This window comes from Pseudophryne corroboree, chromosome 5 (assembly GCF_028390025.1).
Source record: "Pseudophryne corroboree isolate aPseCor3 chromosome 5, aPseCor3.hap2, whole genome shotgun sequence".
In the NCBI taxonomy this organism is placed as follows: Eukaryota; Metazoa; Chordata; class Amphibia; order Anura; family Myobatrachidae; genus Pseudophryne; species Pseudophryne corroboree.
In genome coordinates this window covers 455,390,675-455,396,309 of record NC_086448.1, presented here as the reverse complement: position 1 = coordinate 455,396,309, position 5,635 = coordinate 455,390,675, and the positions used below count along the sequence as shown (strand labels likewise).

Here is a 5,635-nt window from a genome sequence, read left to right as displayed (position 1 = left end):
TTAGGGTTGTTAGTAGCCCCTAGCCTTCTGTTTGCTTTAGTTAGAGGTCCCCTTGTTATTATCCTGTCTCGGTTCACGCCTTGTCTCACTCTAAGACCTGGGGGCATCGGAGTTGGGCAGACCTAATCCGCCCTTCAAACGCGGCTGCCGTGGGCCCAAGAAACCATAGTCACTCAGGCGTGAACTGACCACACGGGTGAAACAATGGAGGTAGGGTGCTAGGGGCTATTTCCACACCACACCTTATTTCAGCGTCACGTTCTGGTGCTCTGGACTCACTATGCAACATCTCCCTTGTTCTGAGCACCAGGAACCTAACAGTCGCTTAGCTTAGCCATCCAGCGACCTTGGTGCACCTCTTTTTTTTCTTTGCATCATGTGCTGTTTGGGGACTATTTTTTTGAAGTGTCATCCTGTCTGACACTGCAGTGCCACTCCTAGATGGGCCAGGTGTTTGTGTCGGCCACTTGAGTCGCTTAGCTTAGCCATCCAGCGACCTCGGTGCAAATTTTAGGACTAAAAATAATATTGTGAGGTGTGAGGTGTTCAGAATAGACTGAAAATGAGTGGAAATTATGGTTATTGAGGTTAATAATAACATGGGATCAAAATGACCCCCAAATTCTATGATTTAAGCTGTTTTTGAGGGTATTTTGTAAAAAAACACCCGAATCCAAAACACACCCGAATCCGACAAAAAATTTTCAGGGAGGTTTTGCCAATACGCGTCCGAATCCAAAACACGGCCGCGGACCCGAATCCAAAACAAAACACAAAACCCGAAAAATTTCCGGTGCACATCACTAGTTTTGATGTTTACAATTTTGTGCAGATATTTGTGGGTAGTGTTTTCTTGCAGGGACGTGCAGTCAGGGGAGGCAGGGGAGGCAGTGCCTCCCCTGTCACTGCTCCCCTGTCACTGTTGATTAAAATTATGTAAAGAAGATACATAAGACACATATTCTGTGTCATATGTATCTTCTTAATATTATTCTAATAAAGTTAGCCTATGAAATTACTTTGGGAGGCACTCATAACAAGTGCCTCCCGTACACAGTGAAAAAGGGGGATGCAGCTGGGGCGGGGCCAAGCGCTGGGCTTTAAAAGCCCATTAGAAAGAGAGAGGACAGCGGCACTTATACCAGTGCCTCACTGATAGCCTGGGATGGGCTTTCAGGCATGACAGTTGTGATTGGACAGCGGATCCAGCAGTGGATCCTCTGGTCCAATCACCCAGAGGCGGTGGGAGAAGCGGAGGCGGGACCCGGCAGTGACTGTGAGCTGTCCCGGCAGTCACTATGAGCAGCGGTGGCCCCGGGAAGCCCAACACTGGAGAGCATGCGGCAGCGGTGGCCCTGTCTTGTTCCACTCTCCCAGGCAGCAGCAGGAGCATCTCAGGTGAGTGAGTAGAGCGGCGCGAATGGGGGGGGGTTGGGCGGAGAGGAGAGAGGGAGACTTACAACCCGCCGTGCAGCCAGGCGGCTTGAGGGGCTGCACTGGCATGCGCACGGGGGGGGGAGGAAGGGGAAAGAGATTTACAACCCGCTGTGCAGCTAGAACAGTCGCGCGAGTAGGAGGGGGCCCCCCAGCGATGATTTTAATCTCAGTAGGAGCCGGCAGTGGCACTACAGTTATGAAAAAGCAAAAAAACTACAGCTCCCAGCAGCCCTTGTTGCAGGAAGCTCCTGTTTATTTTCTGTTTCATTACTGTAGTGTGATGCGCAGGGGCGGATTGGGCCAGTCCGAATGGCCCCAACCCTCAGTAGCCTTCCAGCCATCTTGTACCCGCACCTCCCACCACACTGGAGCCGCACCCGCACTGCCCACCCACCATTGTGCTGGCCTCATCGTCCACCAGCTCATGGCTCCCAGAAGGTGAGAACGGCTAAAGGAGACACAGACACATAGAAGGGGGAGGGGATACACACACGGAGAGACATAGAATGAAGGGGTGGGGGGGAGACACAGACTGAATTGGGGGGGCTTTTTGACACAGAGTGAATGAAGGGGGGGGGGAGACACAGGCAGAACATGATTGCATAGCAGATAGACACAGTTGGGAGATGATGTGCTGAGAGACGACACGGTGGTGGGCGGGGAGATGGTATTGCTGAGAGGCAACACAGGGAGGAGATGATGTGGAGACGCAAGGGGGAAACTCATATGGTGTGGCGTAATGTGAATTTCGTCTCGCATTGTGTGGCGTAATGTGAATTTCGGCTCATACTGTGTGGCATAATGTGAATTTATCTTATACTGTGTGGCGTAATGTGAATTCGGCTCATACTGTGTGGCGTAATGTGAATTTATCTTATACTGTGTGGCGTAATGTGAATTCGGCTCATACTGTGTGGCGTAATGTGAATTTATCTTATACTGTGTGGCGTAATGTGAATTTCGGCTCATACTGTGTGGCGTAATGTGAATTTCGGCTCATACTGTGTGGCGTAATGTGAATTCGGCTCATACTGTGTGGCGTAATGTGAATTCGGCTCATACTGTGTGGCGTAATGTGAATTTCGGCTCATACTGTGTGACGTAATGTGAATTTGGCTCGTACTGTGTGGCGTAATGTGAATTTGGCTCATACTGTGTGGCGTAATGTGAATTCCGGCTCATACTGTGTGGTGTAATGTGAATTTCGGCTCATACTGTGTGGCGTAATGTGAATTTCGGCTCATACTGTGTGGCATAATGTGAATTCCGGCTCATACTGTGTGGTGTAATGTGAATTTTGGCTCATACTGTGTGGTGTAATGTGAATTTGGCTCATACTGTGTGGCGTAATGTGAATTTCGGCTCATACTGTGTGGCGTAATGTGAATTTCGGCTCATACTGTGTGGTATAATCAAAATCAGGGTGTAGGTGCTGGGTGTTGCAAGGGGTGGGGAGTGTGTGGGGGGCAGGGGGAGGGGAATGCATATGTACGTAGGCCCATCACTCGCTAGTTCCGCCACTGGGTCAGGAATAGGTTGGGAAACTGTAAGTAGCGATAGGGTGCAGCGGCAGCTAGGACTCAGGGTTATGCCGTAGCAGACAGTCCGTACCAGCTGGTGGTCACACCATTTTGTTTCATTTTTTTTCCTGGGGTGTATTATATCTACTTGTACTTAGGAACTAGGGACAAATTTGATTAAGCCATGTGATTTTACTGAGAGAATGTAAAACAGTGCAAGACATGTCCCTGGGTGGTGCTAGACACGCACAAAAGACTGTGCTAGACACGTCTCTTTGGCAGTGCACCCCCTAATAAAATTAGTTGGGCACACCTACGATGGGCTGCAGGGAGGTGCAAAAATGGACTAAGATCTGATGTGAAAATAAATATATATATATATATATAAAATAAAACAAAGTGACAGCACTCTATGTCTAAAGTCAAAAAATAATTGGTGCAAGGTCCTAATAATCAATATACACACTCACTTTTCCCATGGCTGAAAAAAGAATTAGACCAGCACTCACGTTTTAGTTGCAGAAAAAAAGGGGTTTTTTAATCCTGAAAAGACATCAAGGATACACCCCACTGTTTACAGTACGCCCAACAGCCGTTTCAACACTTGGTGGTCTTCATCAGGGGCAGCTGTCACTCTGTCAGGAGCTATCTTAAATAGCGGAGAAGGCGCCAGAATGTCCGAACGGGACGGCCGGAAGCAGCGCGTCATAGCTGCTGTCTGATTGGCTCCTGCCCGCACGTGACGCGTTGTTAGGATACACAAACCCGGCTCTCTCCTTAGTGACCGGCTCCAGCAGCGTAACAGTAGTGTAGCGTGGGACGATCTGTATTAGAAGTACAGCGGCATGCAAACGGAGTTGCTGCTGTATGTAATCCCGGACACAGGCACACATGTAGAGTGTTTAACCCCACAGTGCGCCAGCGGCACAGCACCACAGACAGCTCAATAATAATATGTATACATAACGGGCAAACAGTATCAACCTGTATGGCAATGGTGACAACCAGCTCAAAACAATAATAATTTAAGCATACTAGCATGATGTAAACGAAGGTGATTATGATGGCATGGCACACCGGGGTTGTGGATGCAGTTTCTACACTCTGCAGCACAACCTGCATAGCAATAGTAGTAAACAGCTCAGAACAATGTTGATAGTACCTCTATAGCATAATATAGGAAAAGCATGATTTCAGAAAAGGTTGCAATGATGACATGTCACTCGGCGGTGATAGCATGATATAAGAGAAGGTGGCTCTGATGCCATGTCACTAAGGGGTACGATAAATACACTCTGCAACACAACCTGCATGGTAATGATAATAACCAGCTCAAGGCAATGATGATGGTAGCATACCACTATAACAAAATATGAAAAAATGTAAAAAATGTAAAAAATAGTGGCAATAATGACATATTACTCGGCGGTAATAAATGTAATTTTTACACTCCACCATTACGGAGTGAATAACCTTGGTTAACAAGATCAACAAATATAAGGTACCACATAACACTGTGGAAACCAATAGATGTGCAGCAGGGATGCAGATTGATCAGTATAGGACAATCATGTCTCAGGGTACCGTACCCAGTATTCCCATACCCTCTCCAAGTATGGTACTGACTGGGCCCAACGCTGCTTAATTGCCAAGATCGGACGAGATTGGATGATTTCCAGCGTGGTAAGGTGGTATCCGATGGTCGTGTCCATATCCAACCATAATCAATAGCGTAATAACTTCACCTGTATCACGGCCAAGTTGCCTCATAACCTGTGTGATAATGTAAACATAACCACAAGAACCGTCCACCGATAATTTTAATACAACACCTAGTATTCCCACCTTGTCTCCAAATGTGGTACTTACTGGGCCCATCACTGCTTAATTGCCAAGATCAGACGGGATCGGATGTGGTCCAGTGTGGTATGGTAGTATCAATCAATACGGTGTGCAGTTATGTGTCCATTGCACGGTTGGACAAGAGTCAAAAAATGGCCCAATGTGTGAGAGACTAGATCAGAGAGCATTAATAGGTGTACAGTGATTAACATGACACACGGCGGTGTCTAAGAAAAATAAACCAGAACAACTGTCTCAGTATGTAATTCTACCGAGTCACAGGAAGCATCCCAAACGGAATTCCTCGTTGAGCCCATTCGGGGCCAATGATTGCAGTCTGTCAATCCATTGGTGTTCTCTTTGCAAAAGGATTTTGTTGCGATCACCACCCCTTTGTAGTGGTGGGATCTGATCCAAGATACAACACTTGAGTTGATTAATGGAATGTTTAGCCTCCATAAAATGTCTTGCAACTGGTAAGGTTGAAAAGTCACTTGAAATACCACCCTGTGTAATGCTCTTTTTGATTGTAGAACGATGCTGGCTTAGACGTTCTTTCAGCATCCTGCTGGTCTTTCCCACATATAACAGATTGCATGGACATTTCAACACATAGACTACAAATTTGCTGTTGCAGTCAAGTCTCTGTCTGATTGTGTAAGTCTTCTTGTCCTGAGGGTTGGTGAACCGATTGCCAAGAAGCAGGAATGAACAGTTTGGACAGCCCGTGCACTTGAAAACCCCTGTTTTGGTAGTTAACCAATTAGAGGCTGTCCTCTTCTTTCTCTTTGAGAAATCTGTTACAACCAACATGTCTTTCAGATTGGGTCCTCGTT

General features: G+C 47.0%; 1 pseudogene; it reads right to left on the bottom strand.

Moving 5' to 3' along the window:
• Positions 1–4,777: 4,777 nt before the first annotated feature.
• Positions 4,778–4,897, bottom strand: LOC134929900 (5S ribosomal RNA; annotated as a pseudogene).
• Between the last annotated feature and the right edge of the window lie 738 nt (positions 4,898–5,635).